The sequence below is a fragment of the Pinus tabuliformis genome, chromosome 6, assembly GCF_031772625.1.
Source record: "Pinus tabuliformis cultivar Carrire ecotype Pingquan chromosome 6, CPIR1, whole genome shotgun sequence".
Lineage (NCBI taxonomy): Eukaryota > Viridiplantae > Streptophyta > Pinopsida > Pinales > Pinaceae > Pinus > Pinus tabuliformis.
The window spans coordinates 1,113,803,889-1,113,824,576 of NC_142292.1; the positions used below are offsets into that span (position 1 = coordinate 1,113,803,889).

Below are 20,688 nucleotides of genomic sequence, written 5' to 3' on the forward strand. Positions count from 1 at the left end.
CGCCATAAGATCTATAGTCTTCTTCATGCATGCAGATTCTGGATGAAAACCACGGTGGCAATAATTTCACATTGATTGCCCTTTCATTCCTTTCCTTTCCTTTAAGCCAGATGATCCATCAGGGGGTTTGGGATGTCCTCCCTTTCTTGGATCAAGATCCTTCTTCCCTTTTCTTTTCTGATGGTCTTTGGAATTTGCCTTTCCTTTTGCATGCACAGTAAGTGCATGCGCTTTGGAATTTTTAAGTGTGCCCATTTTGATGAGCTTATCTTGCTCATGCATCAAATACTGAATAAAAGAATCCAGTGAGGGAATCTTCCAAGCTGCACCAGTTGCAGATCTGACTGTGTGGAATGTAGAGATGAATACTGCATACTCTGGACCAAGTTTTGATAAAATGGAAAGAATCAACTGATTTTCTTGCTTGGATTTGTCGATCCCGCATCCTTTCAGCTAAACCAACAAGGCTTTATACCTTGTGAAAAAATCTTGAATGTTCTCAAAGTTTCTTGGATCTAATGAGTTTAACCCATTTTCGAGAATGTGACCTTGCATTTCATCCTGTTTTCCAAACAATCCTTCCAAAATTTTCCATACTTCATTTGGAGTTGAACATGATTCAACATGAAATAGCAGTTCCAGAGAAATAGATAAACATAGGATGCCGAAGGCCTCGTCCATGCGATTGAAATATCTTGTTTTCCCCATTGCCGATGTTGGTTCAACTTCCGTTTCCATGGTTATTCAAAATAATCCTCTACTTCTGAGATGAATTTGAATCTTTGGCTTCCATTCGAAATAATTATATGGAGTGAGAATTGCCGATTGTGGAAACTCTAATTTAGACTCCATTCTTTGTTGTTTCTTCAATATTCTGAACCTGCAAATAAAATTTCTTGTGCACTGATTACAAATCTCTGATACCATGTAAGATTTTTGAGATACACAGATCTAGATCTGCAAAACAATAAACAAGCTTGCAAGAGAAGGAAGGAAGCGAGCAAGAATTGAGAAAGGAATGAAAATTGATTCTACAATATTAGTTTTAGAATAAATACATAAAAGCAACTAAGTTAAGCTTAGTTGTACATGCAATAACTAAATCTAACTAAAGCTAAGTGTGCTTTATCTTATGTTAATGTGTACATGTGCCACATGCAAGCAATAAGTTAACTGGAGCTAATCTAGGTGCATGTACACCAACACAGCTAGTCTAAGTGCATGTACACCAACAAAGGCCAACCTTAGGGGAGTCTTCATAGATTCTCGGAAAGGATTGAATTAATCCATATTCAAGAAGATTTGTAGTATTAAGGAGGAACCAACACAATTCAGTTTGAACACAATTCTTGAACTGCTGCACACCCTTGTCTGGAGTTTGAGCCCATTTTCCGTCACATTGCCAAGATGGGATGGTCTACTTCAACATTAAGAAAAGTAATAGCAAGGTCCGAATGGGAACAAAATCTCAGTGAGGATGTCATTTCAAAAAGTGACATAAATAACGTATAATGAATTTCTTAGATTATGAACATGGATGAATTTGTTGAAGCAACCGAGAAGTTTATGATGGATTCAATGGCAAATAACATATTTAAATTTTGGAGAAGCAAGTAATCGAGTCTGTGCACGGAAATATATTTAGGATGAAAATATTCTGGAAGCTATTCATAAAGTCAATAACATGAGTCTTGAGATTTTGAAAACAAATCCCAAGCTGTTCTTCCATCTACAATAATAAAGGTTTATAGAGATCATATGTGAAGGAAATGTGGAAGAAGCTCTTGAATTTTCAAACAAGGAACTAGTGCTCAGAGTGAATGACAAAGGAGATTCTTATGATAAGATTGTAATAAGTACATATGATGTGTATAAAACAACATGAGTAGATCTAAAAGTGGGGGGAAAATAGCTCATGAACTTGGCCTTGCTTGGAATAAACACAAAGATTACAAATTTCCTTGATCAAAATGGTTGGAGTGTGTATTTTCAAGCTAATATTCCAATTCTATCATATTTCAAGTTCCCTAGAATATAAAGGTGAAGTAGATCAATCATTCATGGCTTCTAATCTTCCAATTTTGAGGTTGACATAGATTCAAAATGTTCTAAATTTCACGGTGATCCAACAAATATAGTTCTAGCAGTTTGTCCAGTGGATTCAGTTGAGGGAGATGGAGATAATGTTGGATGACATAGCAATGGCGCAAAATATTTAGATAGCAAAACCAATCTCTAGCTTTTAAGTTTTGAGTGTTGAGGTTTTTTAAGTTTCCAATCCCCCTTCTATTGATGTCAAAGGAGGAGGTAAGGATGAATGGTTCTCAAGGAGATAAGGAGAAATGATTCCCAGTACAAGAGGGGAGAACAAAATTAGTGTTTCCATCAATGCCAAAGGGGGATATTGTTGGCAAAGTTGTCATTGATGGGAAAGGGTGTTGAAGGTTTTCTGTGTTGGTTTAATCTACAATTTCCATGTACTACTTCTAGTTTGACATAAAAGATATAGTTGAGTTTGTATTGTTGATCATGTAAAATTGTGAGTGAATATGATGTAAAAATGTAAATGGTTGCAGATGTTGTGATGCAAATGCTTGGTATTTTTTGGCCTTAGCTAATGTTAATCTTCTAATATTATTTGGAGGATCATTAATTTTGTTTCTATTTAAAAAAAATAAAATTGAAACGAATACATGAGATACCAAGAGACAGCCTTGGAATTCAAAGAAACTACATATAATACAAACACGAAGCTAGTTATCTAAAAATAATTTTTTGGAATGTAGTTTCATTAAGTTTGCTAGAGAGTTGTTGTGAGACCTTGTTTGTGCATTACCTAACAAAGAGAAAAAGAAGAGGAGGAGCAGATGTGAAGCATAATTAAGGAAGAAAACACAGAGACAAATATATGGAGGTATGTAGAATTAAAGACTAGGTAAGCTAAATGTTAAAACTTTTATGTATCAAGATATTTTTATCTCCTTTTAGATAGTAGCCTACAGAAGAACAGGTTGGAGCCTATAAGTGGAAGTGGGCGTTTCTATCAAGTTGTAGTTCGTAGAAGAAAAGCGAGGTTGAAGCCTCTTGTAGGTAGGAACATATACAAATTGATGTAAGTGGGAGTTGGTGCTTCCAAGAAGTTATAACTTAAAAAATACAAGAGAGGTTGGAGCTTCCTGTAGGTGGCTGCTTACAAAAGCTGATGTAAAAAGGGAGCGGGTGCTTGCTATACATCACAACAACAAAATTGACATAGGAAAACCTGCGTATACCCACACTATTCATGTCAAATGCATATATCATGTTTTTCCCAGGAATTTCAATGACCTGCCGAGTCAAATCTTCAATAATTAATGGGCTACGGCCCCTTTATTAAATCTCTATGGAATGATTTGTTAAACTAACCATAGTCTGCCCTTCATCAATCCTTTCTATCGAGACTTATACACCCTTTCCACTTAACCTTTATTAAACCTTAATCCAGCACATATAACCAATCCCCATACTTTACTTTGGTTTTATACAGACTTCCCACATAAAACCTTCTATCACGCTATTTCTATTACAATTCTTTTATAATAGAAATACTCCATAACATATGAAGTCTTACCTTTTCCGCGCTTTCCTTCAGCCTTTGCACATTTCTTGAGGCTTCCCTTTATTGCAATCGCAATTGCGGGGTTTCACGGGACTCTTAAGACTCCTCCTTTCGCATCCGAGATGTGATAACACAACCAGAATTCAATATAACATAAAGCACATTCATACCTTATCGGATCCGCTCTATATCACATGTCGCAATACTTATTGGGTCTGTTCACATTGCACCTTCGTATATCGCAATGGCTTAGGGCCGATACATTTGCCATAGAATATTGTGATGCAGGGTATTATCGGTGATCCTCTACTGTTGATCAAAGCACATGATCCAACATTCAGCAACGATATTGCATATCGAAAAAGAAAATCGCTTAAGGCTGGTTCACTCATTCCTAAAATCTGTTGTGAAGCGATACAAATTGCTCCATTATATGCGACTTAATCATGTCCATTGATCGTAAAGATCCAACAGCTCCTGTGCACCAACACTTCACTTCTCTGTTTTTCTTTTCACTTAGGTTTTATGCCATTTTGCCAATGTTCTATGTGGTTTTGGGTTACTTCGGGGTTTATCGTCCTTCCGTTGTTCCGCTGTGCGACTCCCTCTCGAGCTTAACTTCTCATACTCTTAAATCACAGTCAGTCTTGGAATTTACATTGATCCTTTGAATGGATTCAACAATCCATTGTGATCCTCTATACTGTTCTTCCTCTATGTTACTCTTCTCTGTATTCTGACCAAGCTCTACCTATACTCTTTGTTACACAGAATACTCTGATTCACTCATAGATTATAATTGAATTACTCCACACACACACACAAAAACAGAATTGAGTTGTTTATATTAATAACAAGTATTTACACAAGAGTCTCTCTTTGGCCTGATCTTTTAATTAATGGCGTTTTTTCACAATCTGCCAGTAGGCTTACAGTCACACTCTAACTAGCTTAATTATCTAACCAACTAACCTATCCAACCTCCGACTATGCCTTGTAGGCTTACATTTATACAAAAGGATTCTAAAACTAATTCTTGGTTTAGATCCATAAACCTCTCAACAAAATCCTAAAATGTCTTCCTTATCTCTAAGGATCCTATCCAATCCACAAAATCATGAGCTAACTCCTAATCTAAGATTTACAATGAATTCTCAAATCTCTCAATCTCTCAACTATCCTAAATCTCTCATGTTCTTCTACATTCGAGAACATTTACAAATATGTCTCAATTCTTAATTAAATCCTATTCTCATTAAAATCTCTCAAAAGCCTAAATAATTACATTAATTAAACACTTAGGAAACCAAATTCCTTGAAACACAAGACCCCCCTATATCTACTAAAATACAATGATATTATTGGGCTAAATGCTCCTGCATCAGACTCCCAAAGTAGAAAATAATCATGATCTCCTGATCATGTGTGTTCATATGTTGATAGAAATCCTCCAGGGTCCCAAACTTTAGTTTGTAACTACCCAAATGCCTTGCACCTTTGCTGACACTGTATGTTTGTTATCTGTCATCTTACTCTCCTTGTCAATCAGGTTTAAATTCTGATTGATCATCCTTCCTGCTGCTATCAGTCCCTTCCATATGGATTGTATCATCATCAATTGCCACAATTCTTCAATCTCTATTTCTAGCACATCCTTGGATTGGTCCATATTTTTCCACTTACTTCTACCTCTTCCTCTTTTTTTCAGGTTGTTGTTGTTGTCCACTAACTTTGGCACCTTCACATTCTTCATCTCACTACATATTGTCCATTCATATTTAAATTGTTGATTGCTTTCCTCGGTCTTTTATACTTCAGCTTCTGCCATTACTCTTGATATTACTTCAGATACTACTGTAGATATTGCTTCCACCCAAGCTTCTTGAATATCTTTGAAGATATCTCCCTCTGAAACATCTAATTTCTGCTCCTTATCTATAACAAAACTTGCACTCATAAAACAATTGTTAAAATAAAAATCATAAGGCTTCTGCGCCTTTTCTTCCTTTAGCAACAATTTAGCTTGCTGCTCTAATTCTGCCTCCTCTATTAGCACATCAGTATGTTGTTTTGAATTTTCAATAGAATTCACAAGACTGTTAGCTATCCTCTCCTCCACACCATCTGTTTCAATGATGTGCTTCTGTCCTTATCCACTGTAATGAACTTCCTCATTCTCATCCAGTTATGATTTTACAACCTAAACACTTACTTTTTGGTTTTCTAGCCTATTCTCCAAAAGACTTAACTCATGCCACAAATTTTCCATCTCAGTTGAAATTTCTCCTAAAAGCTCTATAAAATCCTCACTATCCTCTTCTTTGTCACAAGTATAATTTCTTGTTGACACTAATTCTTCCTTCTTGATTAGAATAAAATTCTGATCCTCCATCTCTGTGATAGTTTTAGATGTCTATCCATCACTCTTCCTTTGGTCATTTAAGAAAATCAATTCCTCGTTGTTCTTACTAATAACAAATTTTTTATCATAAGACATAACTGTCTCATCCCTACTGAAGATATTTCCTTCGCTAAGCATGGAATTTATGAACTCCTTCTGCTGTAATAACTCAACTTGATCTTCATTTGAAAGGTATTCATCATCATACTTTGCTGGGCAACTTTAAGCTTCATTCACGACAATTCCATAAAATGGTTTGTCTTCTGCAATACCCGCATTCACGCACAACTTGTCAGTTGTAAACCCACAAGACCTCATGATCTCATTTGATGATTCAATCACCAATTCCTCTTGCTATTCCAAGTCCTTTACATGACTTAGAAATACTTCGATGGTCTTCTCCTCAATCTCATCCAGTTCTTTACTTGATTTCTTGATATCCTTCTCTACTTCTTCTTTTAAAACATAATTTAGATTCTGCCTGTCTTCTTCCTTCTTTATGTCCATCACATGTTTCACCAGCAAACATACTAAAATTGTCAGATTTAAAATCATGTGACCCTTTGGTTTCACTCGAAGTTTTAGTCTCCAAGTCTTCTTATTCACCCAGAACTTCACCCTACTCTGGTTCACAAATAGACACTTCCATTTCCAACTCAGCTTCTCTGAGTTTTTCCATCAGCCACCTTACTTGCCTTTGTTTTAGCCTTCTCTGTAACTTATGCCACTTCACTGGCTTCTTCTTTAAGATCCAACCTTATCTCTGGCTTTCCTCTAGTATCATCATCAATACATTGAGTTGTTCTTTCATATCTTCAATTTCCTTGTCAATTTCCTCTTGACTCATCCTTTTGCCATTTTCCTTGGCATCCTCCTTCTTCACCTTTTTTCTGTTGTGGTCTTCCTCAAAACCTCTACTATGACTATTAGTAGTCACCTTCTTCTCCATCTCTATGAGTTCCTCACTCAATCACTTTGAGATGCATTAAATCCTCTGCAACAGAAAGTCCTCCCTGCTGCCACTTACCTCACCAAGCTTTCCTCTGTACTTGGTCTTCTGGCAAGCTCTTGGTCCTCTATCTGTGGAACCTCTTTTGAGAACTTCTCTCTGCTCCTTCTAGGATTCAACTCATTTGCACCTCTTAAGAACACAACTGTCTTCTTGTATTTCAATCACCATGAAATACTTTGTTCTGACCACCTCTTCTCTCACTTGAAAACTCTTACTAGCTTCCTTCATTACTTAGCAACTCTACCCACATCCTTTGTGGAATTTCCTTTGTGAGTTGCAACAATACCTCTGTAGTAACAGGTCTCCTTCTCACTACATATGCCTCACTAAGCTTCTCTCCTCTGAGCTCAGTCTATTAGCATTTCTCTGGTTCTTTCCTCGAACCAATTCGAGCACTCCTTGCTCTAGGTTGCTGCAATACTGTCACCTTCTTATACTGCTACTTGTGCATCATTATAAAAACCACATTCTCTAATCTTCAAACCAGATTAAAACAAAACATATCACCTCACCTTCAAGATATTGTTCCACCATTCACCTGCACTTTGAATGGATTGTCCTCTATCTCTTGCATCTGCAAGTCCCACTACACATTATCTATGTGTGCCTACTGTTTGTTAGATTGGAATATGATCTCCCTTGCCTGCATACACATCTTAACGCATAAATTTGTTCTAAATTCTTTTCAAAGAAATGTTCACACATAATTTCTTTGTTCTACTTTAATACCAAATGTTTCATCCACAATTGTGCTCTGATACCACTTTGATGCAAGAAAACCCGTGTAAACCCACACTATGCATGTCAAATGCATATATCCTGTTTTTCCCAGGAATTTCAATGACCTTCCGAGTCAAATCTTCACTAATTAATGGGTTACAGCCCCCTTTATTAAATCTATGTGGAATGATTTGTTAACCTAACCACAGTCTACCCTTCATCAATCCTTTCTATCGAGACTTATACACCCTTTCCATTTAACCATTATTAAACCTTAAGCCCGCACATATAACGAATCCCCACACTTTACTTTGGTTTTATATAGACTTACCACATAAAACCTTCTATCGCTCTATTTCTATTATAATTATTTTATAATAGAAATACTCCATAACATATGAAATCTTACCTTTTCCGTACTTTCCTTCAGCCTTTGCACATTTCTCGAGGCTTTCCTTTATCACAATCGCAATCACGGGGTTTCATGGGACTCTTAAGACTCCTCCTTTCGCATCTAAGATGCGATAACAAAACCAGACTTCAATATAACATAAACCGCATTCATACCTTATCAGATCCGCTCTATATCGCATGTCACAATACTTATCAGGTCTGCTCACATCGCACCTTCGCATATCGCAATGACTTAGGGTCGATACATTTACCATAGAATATTGCGATGCAGGGTATTATCGATGTTCCTCTACCGTTGATTAGAGTACACAATCCAACGGTCGGCAATGACATCACATATCGTAATCGCAAATCGCTTAAGGCCAGTTCACTCATTCTTGAAATCTATTGTGATGTGATACCAATTGCTCCATTCTATGCGACTTAATCTTGTCTGTTGATCGTAAAGATCCAACAGCTCCTGTGCACCAACACTTCACTTCTTTGTTCTTCTCTTCACTTGGGTTTTATGCCATTTTGCCAATGTTCTCTGTGGTTTTGGGTTACTTCGGGGTTTCTTGTCTTTCCGTTGTTCCATTGTGCGACTCCCTCCCGAGATTAACTTCGCATACTCTTAAATCACAATCACTCTTGGACTTTACTTTGATCCTTCGAATGGATTCAAAAATCCATTGTGATCCTCTATATCGTTCTTCCTCTCTGTTACTCTTCTCTATATTTTGCCAGAACTTTGCCTACACTCTTTGTTACGCAGAATACTCTGATTCACACATATATTATAATTGAATTACTCCACACACACACACAAACTCAGAATTGAGTTGTTTATATTAATAACAAGTATTTACACAAGAGTCTCTCTTTGGCTTGATCTTCTAATTAATGGCCTCTGTTTCACAATCTTCTCGTAGGCTTACAGTCACACTCTAACTAGCTTAATTATCTAACCATCTAACCTATCCAACCTCCAACTATGTCTTTTATGCTTACATTTATACAAAAGGATTCTAAAACCAACTTCTGGTTTAGATCCATAAATCTCTCAACAAAATCCTTAATCTCTTCCTTATCTCTAAGGATCCTCTCCAATCCACAAAACCATGAGCTAACTCATAATCTAAGATTTACAATCAATTCTCAAATCTCTCAATCTCTCAACCATCCTAAACCTCTCATGTTCTCCTACATTCGAGAACATTTACAAATATGTCTCACAATTCTTAATTAAATCCTATTCTCATTAAAATCTCTCAAAAGCCTAAATAATTACATTAATTCAATACTTAGGAAACCAACTTCCTTGAAGTACAAGATCCCCCTATGTCTACTAAAATACAATGATATTATTGGGATGAATGCTATCTAGTGCCTACATGCGTTGCTTTTATGTGTGTTTCTTATGATGTGATTTAATGTTGGTTACATGCTAAATCTGATATTCATTTGATCTATTGTTGCTCATCTAATATTTCATATAACCATTGAAAAGTAAAGTAAAAATTGTAAATTGATGACCATGAATGCACTATAATGATTCATCCCCCCTCTCTGTATAGTCAAGTTTCCAACAATTGCATCATTCTTTGGCGTCTTTTAGTAAAATTTTGGTCATGTGAATGGAGCCAAGGCATGAATGAAGTACTTCATTTCAAAATCTAGGGGAATCTTGGGATATGCATCTAAGTGTTGCACAACTAGTCCCGAATGTGCAACATGCCTTGCCATTCTTGGGCCTCTTTTAGGCATCTTTGATCACACAAATGGAACCAAGGCACACAAAGTGAAGTTCTCTATTTCCAACATAAGATCATATGGATTCCCATTTGGAAAATGTGTAAATTCTCTTGATCACACACCACATCGCATCATTGTTGGGCCCATTTTAGGCAACTTCAAGTTACATGTGTGCAACCCAATCTTGAAAAGTGAAATTATTCATTTCCAAATCTAAGAATATTTGGATACCCATTAGAGATATGTACAAATGGTTTCAATTATTTATTGTGTGATGCCATTCTTGGGCCTCTTTTAGGCAAGTTCAATTCACATGAATAGAGCCGAGGCATGAAAAGTAAAATTATTTATTGGGCATATTTAGATACCCATTTGGGAAATGCAAAATTTTTTGAGATGTCCAAATTTTCTCGATCATGTATCACATTATGCTTTCTTGGGCAACTTTAGGTCACTAGAATGGCCAATGCATGGAAACACAAATTCTCCCTTTGCAAATCTAAGAGAATATTTACATCAACAAGCATCCCCCTTACTAAAAGGTGGAAAAGTGATCACTCTTTTAATTAGTAATCCTAATATTATGGTCAATAATCAAATATGATGGCATATTCTCATCATATTGTCTAATAAACAAATGGAAATTTCAATATTAACTTTCTTGAATCTCTAATTCCGTATTTTTATCATTACAAAACTTGCAAACCTTTTCACATTTACCTAATATGATCATGAAATTACCATGTGTCGAGTTATCAAATTACAAATGGAATAATGGAATTAAGAAATGCATCACGGGCATATGGGCTTATAAAATGTATCATTGGCATGTGGGCTAATGAAATTGGTTTTTGGCATGTGGGATCATTAGTTTATATTATCATATACAAATGGATTACAAAATTACTTTAGTTTACCTTTCAGTTAAGACTATATTTCTTTAGTTTTATTTCTATTTGATACATAATATGCAAGTACTACTAGAATTGTATTTAATACTACATTTAACAATAGAATACTATGTTTGATATTGTGTCTTTTCTTCTAGGTTTAGTCTTGATGTTAGGTTGGTTCTCTTCTCTAGTCTAATGGTAAGTTTGTTAATGAGGGATCGTTTTCCTCATTATAAGATCTTGGTTGTGATGAGGATCAAGTAATATTTCAATATAAATATCCCATCAACAAATCACATGTAAATGGCCATTTGCTTGTGTTTTAAAGCTACAAATCCCCTGATAAGTTGCGACACTATTTTGTCAATTTTATATTGAAACACACTTTATAGTTTATCAATGAAATTTAAACATTTTATACAATGTGCGTGTGTATAGTAGAAACACTCACTTAAGGAAATTTTTTTGATATACACCAATTGTGAATTCACAATTATACGAAGAGGGAGACTAGTGGGGGTGAATCAATATAAGATAATTTTTACTTATTTAAACATTCAGGAACCATAAGAAAACAATATCATAAGTAAAACATGGAATATGAGATATAAGTGGAAATCCTTTTAGGATAAAACCATATAACTTCTTTATGTAATAGTACTTTGTAGGCTTCGACCTACTATTACAAATTTCTAGGCAAACATAATAGATACACAAATCCCCTTATCTCCAAGAATTTGTAGCAACAAACCTACTGATGAGCCCCAGAAATGGGTAATTATATGGGTTCATTTTTCCTCTTAATTCGACTTAATCCACCATTCTCATTAGCTTATTGCCTGTTTTTGAATATATTTATGATAATAGAGTGAATTGGGTTAGTCATTTTGCCATGTAGTCTAATGTGTGCTTTATGCTGATTTTTTGGTCAATTTTGGACAAATTCAAGGGATTTATGAGCAAATGGCAGCAAATACTCGAGGGAAACATGTAAGAGGATTTGTAGGGGGGCGTCTCCTTCATTTATGACCCCATTCCTCGAATCCTCCATCAACAACTCGGAGCATAAAGGTCCACATTCCAAGGGGCAGTCGAGCAAATAAAGAAAGACTGTTGTTTATCTCCAGTTCTGGAAAGCCGAGCTCCTTGATTTTAGGAGGACTGTTGGAGGTTTCCATTTGTATAAATAAGGGGCCTTAGAGCCTCAGTAGTTTAGCCAATAATTAGTATAATTTTCACACTTTTGTGCAGCACTTGTTCAACTTATTTTCGAGCTTCTTTTTTAGAACAGTTCATGTAATGTGACTATTATTTTTGATAATGAAGATGAAATAGTTTTTGAGCCAACACTGATATCTTTTAGAGGGCTGAAGCTCTTGGGTTAGGGACCAACCCAAGTTTCTCAACACCTCTTGCTATGTACTTATATGTTTTTGCTTCAGTTCATGAGTTAATTTCTGTTACATAGATTCATTTTACTTTGCTAGATTAGGTTGCTTTTAATGGTTTGCGTAGCTATTTTTCTTTCAGTTTCTCAAGTAGGTTACTATAGTGACAGAATAAGAATTGAAAAAGGCCAACAGTAGGCCGTGATCTCCTTTCTCCCTTCCTGGGACTATGATTTGAGGTGAAGACACTACTATTGCCACAAAAAACACAGTTTTGCTCTTCCATGTAACTACTAGTGTGATAACTTGATTTGGAAAGATTGATATATTGGTTCAGATTCAGTTGCCTAGATCATTTCCTGTTCTTTTACCATAGATATCTCTACATGCTTTTCTGTTCAAATGTTACTATCTAGCATTTTTTGTTTGTAGGTCAGAAATTAGGTCAAGTTAGAGAAATTTATGTTTTCATGGTATAGTTAGTCCTTTGTTTGATCAGTTTTTGTAAGAAGATGTGAAAATCACTTTCAGGACTCCTTAGCTCACCATCCATCCATAAAACAACTAGCACTAGCTCACTTCTCACATATTTCCCAAGTCATTCGCAACATTTCTCCAATATTCCCTAATTTCTCCATTTCTCTCCATAAGATTCCCACTTTCCATTTGAACAAATCCAACCATCATGTTCCCTCTTGACCTTCCTTGAAAAGCTACAGACACCTCAACACCTTCATCTAGCCTTCAGTTACCCTTTCCCATCATTTTTCCACCTTAAAAACTCCAAAAATAGCTCTCGGCCTCCTCCTATAGATCCTCCTGTAGAATTTTCTGTGAGTGATTTTTCTAAGTCCGATGACTATGAAAGTCTTCAAAAGGGTACTAGGGGCTTCTTAAGACCTCTCCACACCTTCATCCACCTCTGAAAAAGCCAACTCCACCTTCCTTTTCCACCAAACCTCTGCACAATCACAACCAAATAAATCACAAGCATAATAATTTCACATAAAAACACTCAAAAGCACAAAAAGATGTTTTCTTCTCATTTCTTTTCAGAAGTAGCTTGAATAAATGCAATTTACCTTTTCATTAGTCAATGGCACTTATTTCATCAGTTTTCATCTATTTTCTTGCAAAAGTAGGGTTAATAGGTAAATTAGGCTTTGCTAGGGTTTGCGTTACATTTCAGTTTTCCTTCTCTTTCTGCAAATAGAATAGCCTTTGTAGAGTTAGCTTTCTTTCATCACAGTTAAAAGCTTCTTCTAGAAACCCATAGAAGTTGGCTTGAGCTCCTAGTGATCTTGCGCCAGTTGACCAAGTGACAGCTTGCAGTAAGAGCTAGTACTTGTGCATACAACATTGTCGCTTCCAAGTTTGTTACAAACCACCAGGTTGATAAAAGTAAAGTAGGAAGCCCCAGGAGTTGAAGCATTATCGCTGCAATACTGGTGCTAACCACTTTTTGGCGTCGTTGCCGGGGAAGCATCCGAGTATTTTGTGATTACTGCTTTCTTCTATTTTCTACTACAACATTTTGCTAAGTAGTTTATTTCAGCAAATGTAGAGTAGTTGTTTCATTTCAATTCTGAAATTTCAATTCTACAAAAGTAGATTAGGCATTTCCTGCTTTCATTTCAATTTTGCAATTTCCATTTCAACAAAAGTAGATTAGCCCTTTCAATTCTGCAATTTCCATTTCAGCAAAAATAGATTACTCATTTCCTGCTTTCATTTCAATTCTGCAATTTCCATTCCAGCAAAGTAGATTAGTCATTTCCTTGCTTTCATTTCAATTCTACAATTTCCATTCCAGCAAAGTAGATTAGTCATTTCCTTGCTTTCATTTCAATTCTGCAATTTCATTTCAGTAAGTTCATTTCAGTTAGTTGCAATTTTTTGTTCAATCAATTTCAGTTTTGCAGGTACAAGCAGAAAAAAACAAAAATCACCTAAAAAGAGATTTCCTTTCATGCCTTGTATGAACAGAGATAATTCAGGAAAATTCCTACCTAACACCCCCACCACATCACAAAGTCACCCTTCTCTCTTCTTCGGTGGTAGTGATCCAGAAGAACCTATAGGTGAACCACCAGAGATATACAAAGATCCTATAGCAGAAGAAGAGCAAGAAACCATCCCTCCTGAGACCATGGATGAAAACAGAAACGTTAGGGGGAATGGGGAAATAGTAGAGGGTACCTTTCCCATCCAAGAGATCAATGGGGACACTAAAATGAATAACATAAGTCCTTCAGCCTTACCTCACTTCCATGGGTTGACTACTGAAGATCCTGATACCCTTTTGAATTTGTTGTTATCTGTCGAACCTATGACTATGCAGAAGATGAGCAGAAATTGAAATTGTTTCCTTCTACCCTCAAGGATGTAGCATTGCACTGGTTCATGGGGTTACTTGGCAACAACATCACAACTTGGGCTTAAATGCAGCAAGACTTTAATGACAAATATCAAGACTACTGTAGGTCAAAGGATACCAAGGAAGAAATCTTTTGAATGACCATGGGAAACGATGAATCCTTGGAAGATTATGAAGAGAGGTTTTAGCTCAGCTATAAAAGGGCCAGGTGCACACTTACCCCGAATCTCTAAAGTTGATCCTGCTCAGAGGGGTCCTAGAAGACCTTCTAGATACCCTCCATTTGCTAGATGGGGGGGACATCTACCATCTACCTTATGAATACATAAGGACTATGTTTAGAAACCATTCTAGGGTAGCCAGAAAGAGAGGTAGGGGAATTCAACCCTTAGCCAGTACATCCTAATCCAGTTCATCCCTTAGAGGTGAATTTGAATATCTGCTGGAAGATTTCAAGAGCGAGATGAGGCAGACTCTTGCAATGCAAATGGATACCTTGCATATCAAAAGAAAAAAATAGGAAGCAAAGAGGGCTTTGGCCATTTTTTGTCCTAGGTGCACCAGAAGGCATCCTATGAACGAATGTCCATTAAACTCTATAGAAGTGTGTTTAGTCTATGAAGAATAACATTGTATAAATTAGTGCCCTTCCTTGCCCGGACTTAAAGCTGCATACCAAGGGGCCGAAGGAGCCACTAAACCACTTTATTTCATGAACCAAAGGAGGACACATGGGCCCAAACCTTACCAGCAGGGAATACAAGGGACATCCCAGATATATTACAACACCAATCAAGCCACTTCCATGCCTTCTTGGGGTCCCCTTGCTCACCCTTCCTGGTCCACACCCCCTCCTTGGTCATATCCATCTTAATACCATGCTCAACCAACTTCTCATTCATTTCACTCTTATGCTCAGCCACAACCTCAGTGGAATGCACCTCATCAGGGGTGGAGGCCCTAGTATAACTCTCCTCCTACTCTTTTGCCTCCACCACCTGCTCAGCCACAAGCATTGCCTCTTTCTCCACCAAGGAAATCCCAAATACCTGCTCAACTGAACCCGAACACAAATAACAGATAGGCCCAACAGGGATATAGTGGGGAAACATCACGCCCGACCTATGTTGTGGAGATTCAAGAGATTAACCTATGATCTGGGAAGGTTTTACCAGATAACCAACCTCCCCCTAAGGAGGATGAGGAAGAAAAATATGAAAGTGAACTAAAAGCCACTCCGCCCTTTCCTAAGAGATTAATTGGAACAACACAATCTACCCCAGAAGAAACTGAACTTCTAGGAGAATTGAAATGATTATTTGTAAAGATACCTCTTCTCCAAGCTATAAAGGATGTGCCTATATACAACAAGATGATCAAGGAGAAGTGCTTCAGGCACCTAAGCAGGTGCAGGAGAGATGCTCCAACTATCAATGTCATAGGACAACTGTTCAACCTAATGTTGGGGCAGGTAATCTGTCCGAAATATATAGACCTTGGAAGCCCTGTAGGCGATGTCCACATTAATGGCACCATAATCCCCCATACCCTGATTGATCTAGGGGCTGCCATTAATGTGATGACCAAGGACACTATGCTCAAGCTCAACCTTCAGGGCTCCCTAAGAAAGACCACAACAGTACTATAGTTAGCAGACCGCTCCACCGTGACCCCTAAAGGGATTGTGGAAGATGTAATGGTCTCCATTTATTCTTGGGAGTACCCTGCTGACTTCCTAGTTCTCCAACCAAAGGCAAAGCTCACTGGGTATCCTCTCATCCTGGGAAGACCTTGGTTGGCTACTCTAGATGCCTACATCAGTTGTCGAGCTGGGAACATGACAATCAAGAATGGGCATATGTCCAAGTAGATAGTCCTATATCCTCCTGCCCAACCTTTATTAGAACATGATTTACCTCTCTGGTTGGAGGAGGAAGATGAGGATGAAGTCTATTCCGCACCACTGTGTGCAATGGAAGCTACAATCGGGGGGGACCACAAACTGAGGATGATCTTATTGAAAACATGATTCAGAATCCATCCCCCAGTGTGTTGCCATTAGAAGAGCTGGTGGAAGAAACCCAAGCCAATCCTTTAGTTGATCTCTGTGTGGCTAACCCGACCTCTCTCTGAGTTAAGAACGTGGAATTCAGCCCAAAAAGAACCTTGAAGATCAACTCATCCCTATCCACCTCTCAGGAGAAAGAACTGTGTAGCTTATTAAGAAACCACTTGGATGATTTTTCTTGGAGCTATAAGGAGAAGGGAGTGCACCCTTCGATCTGTACTCATCACATTTACATTAAGGAAGATTGTAAACTAGTTAGGCAGCCTCAAAGGAGGATGAATCCAACCCTTAAGGACATTGTCAAAGAAGAACTGCAACAGTTACTGGATGCAGGATTCGTCTACCCTATCTCTGACAATGAATGGGTCTCTCCTTTGGTGCTAGTGCTCAAGAAAAATGGGAAGTGGAGAATCTGTGTTGATTATCGGGAACTAAACAAGGCCACCAAGAAGGACCATTTTCCTTTGCCTTTCATAGATCAAGTGTTACATGGCCTGGCAGGGAAGAAGTTTTTCTCCTTCCTAGATGGGTTTAGCGGGTACAACCAGATCCAAATCAGCCTGGAAGACCAAGATAAGACCACTTTCACTTGTCCTTGGGGTACCTTTGCATATCGGGTCCTTCATTTCAAATTGTGCAATGCTCCCGCCACTTTCCAGAGAGCGCTATTGAGTATATTTGCTAAATTGTTTCATGATGCAGTGGAAATCTATATGGATGACTTTACCCCTTATGGTTCTAACTTCCAGGAAGCTTTGTCTAACCTGGGAAAAGTTTTGGACAAGTGCATTGAAATGAACCTGTCCCTCAGTCTTGAAAAATGTGAATTCCTGATGACTAAAGGGACCATGTTAGGTCATGAAATCTCTCAGCAAGGATTACAGGTGGACCCCAACAAAATTGCTATCATCCAAGGGGTTCCACTATTGGGTCCCTATAATACTAGTGATTACCCCATTAATATTGTAGTTGTATCCCTTATTTATATTTTTGTGCCCCTATTGTCCCCATATTGTTATTACTATGCCCCATAGAATCCCTCTATTGTTATTTTTCTGGCTTTATATTATTATTGTTAGGTCGGCTAAGTTATATTGTGACTCCTTAGAGGCTGAATTCTAAGGCGTTGATCTCTATTTTCTATCTTTTTGTGAGCTGGTTTCATAACATTTGGTATTAGAGATTTGGATTCTGTTATCACTCAGGTTGTTCCCTGCCTCCTGGAGGGAATACGGCCGAGGTAACCACTAACCAATCTTTTAGTTGCAGATCCTAGCCTACCTGCAACCAGAGAGGGCTCTCTCTTTGTAATTTAGCTTTGTTTTGTAATATTTTAGGCTAGTTATGATGCACAGGTTTTTGTTTTACGTTTGTTGGAAGGTGATTTCAAGCAGAGCTGGGGTGAAAGTCTAAGACAGTCTGTTCCATTGGGCTATGGAGTCGATGGTGGTGTACAGCTGAAAGTGTTTCTTGGATAGATAGTAATGGTACAGAGCAAGATAGGTAGTTTTGGAACAATTTTCAAATCTGGAAATGATGGAATGAAGTCAGGGAATGAAAGGCAATCAAGAATCTTTCATTATGCTGGCAGAGGGAAAATGTATGAGTATTGTCCAGGAGCAATTAAGAATTCCCAAACAGTATTCAAAATGAAGGAATTAGTGCAAACATGAGCAGTTAAGGATTCATATCTATGACTAATTCTGAGGAAAACATAAGTAATATCAGAGATTGAGCACAGGGTGCAATTTAAACAAATCCTGAACTATTCTTCTTCTTTATTACTAAGATTATGGAATACATATGAAATTTGCAAACACAGAAAACATAAAACACAGTTTAGAATAACTTATTTTTCCATTGAATGACTCAGGAATTCAGTAGCAGGTCCCAAAACATCATTTGCACATTCAGACAGTGCAGAAACCATGAACTTCAACAGCCATTTGTATTAGAAAGTCTTAGAAATTATAGCATAGCTTAGAGAGAAAATCACCAACCCAAAATACATATTATGGGGAGGTATTTATACAAAAGGGTGATACAAAATATCATGAAGATAAGTCTTTGAATTCATAACTTTCTTTACTAACTCTTAAGAAGTAGTAGATGAGGGAATAAATGTTGTAATAATTATGAATGTGCTAGCTGTCCAATCGGTCAGAGATATTTTGACTTTTCTGGGCTGTGTGAGTCGGCTGCTTGCTGCGCATTCATTCTGTGTTTGTTGTCCTGATGCTGGTACGCTGTTTGTTGTTGTCTTGGTCTTCATCATCAGCGCTCGATTTCTTTGCATTCATTGAGCTGTAGTGACCATTCTGTTTCCGTCTTGCGCTGCTTTTTCTTCCCTTTGACAGGTGGACCATGCTATCTGTATGTGCTGACCTGTAACTGATAAAAAAAAATTAATAAACAAATCACCTGAGCAATGTTTCCATCATTCCTTTCCACCAATCCTCTGTAGGCAGCTGATGTATTTGTATCTTTATCATTGTTTCATCAGCTTCAGTGTATTTATAAAAGTTTGGCTGGACTTCAAAGAGATGGTTTATCTCATGCTCAATGTAAAATAGGTTTTCTAGTTTGTCATAGAGACTCTGTCCAGATGGAGGCCCTGTTTCTTCTGATGTGCTTGAGGATGCTGTGATTTGATTGGATGCATAGTTGTTTACCCTGTTGGCATAATGCTCATGAGATAACGGTCTTCTAGTGCTAGATGCTAAACTTGGTAGCCCTCTGCTCTGTAATGCTGCAAACTTTATTCTGAACTCATTTACCTCTGCTTGCATTTCTTGGCATTTTCTTTCTAGAGTTTGTATAAAATTCCTTAGGGTTAGCACCCTTTTTACTAGTAAGATGGTATCAGTCCTGTTCCTGATACCTATTACTGCCAGTTGCTCTTTAGTATGAGTAGTTAGAAATTGAATCATCATGTTGGCTTGCTCAGGCATATTCCCTAATGATGCTCTAGCCTTTTGGTTTTCAAATTGAGCTAAGCCTATCAAGTCCATTTGCTCATGTATGGTTCCGATTGATTGCCACTAGTCAGTAATGGATTGGTCGATCCTGGCCCACAAAATTTTCTTGACCTCAGCTAGGGTCCTATTAAGAGTAAGCTCTTTCTCTAGCTCCTTTATTCTTTTTTTCCAAGGTTTTCACTTCCCTTGTCTTCTCAGCTACATCCTGCTTTGACTTGTCATATCTTTCCTCAATTTTGGCTAGCTTTTCTTTGGCCTCTTTCAATTCTACCATCTGCACTTCCAGGGCTTTTATTTCTTTCATCATTCCCTCCATACCTCAGTTGGTCTCTTGCTCTGTTGTTGCTGTAGTTGCTGTTGAAACTTGTGCTGAACTTGAGGTACCTACTGTGGATGTTGGATCAATGGGAGGGACTGTTGTGGTGGCCATAGGAGGAGCAGGTGTAAGAATGTGAGCTGTTTGAATTGGCTGAGAGGCCAACTCTCCCTGTCTTCCTTGCAATGATGCCTCCAAGGCACTCTTTGTTTATATCAATCTTTTGTGCAAACTCATAAGCAAAGTTATCACATCCTACTCTTCTTTTTGTTGTGCTATCTCTGTGGCTTGGGGATGTACTGTTGCTGGCAGCTTGAGTTGTCTTTTGAGGGCTGCTATGTCTTCCTCTTTCTTTTTGATCAAGGCCCGAATGCCTTTCGGACCCTGGGGATCATGTCCCAACTCTATAATAATCTCTTCCAAGGACTTGATTCTATTTTCCTTGGCCTGTGATGAAGCTTTCTCCAATTCTAGTTGGGCAGAATTATTGTGCAGAGAGTTTTTGCAATCTATGGGCCAACAATGTTTTGTCTGCCAAGGTAGATGTTATAGACATTTTTGTGCCTTACAGCTCTAAGCATGAAATGTCCATAAACCAAGGGATCCTAAGTCCCTAAAAGTGTTGTTCCGGCCCGTAAAGGAACAAGGTCAACAAATTACAGCTTCTCCCAGAAGTTCTCCACCAAAAATTGCTCAGAATCAGTCAAATCAGGATCATTTCAGCTGCTCCACTAGCTAGCTGTGTTGCATAGCACCCAAGTACACTAGCTAGGTGCGTTGCAACGCACC

The 20,688-nt window shown here is 37.8% G+C and overlaps 1 pseudogene; it reads left to right on the forward strand.

Moving 5' to 3' along the window:
- LOC149262795 (uncharacterized) overlaps nt 1-18,083 on the forward strand; it is a 45,430-nt pseudogene extending 27,347 nt beyond the window's left edge.
- Nucleotides 18,084-20,688: the final 2,605 nt, after the last annotated feature.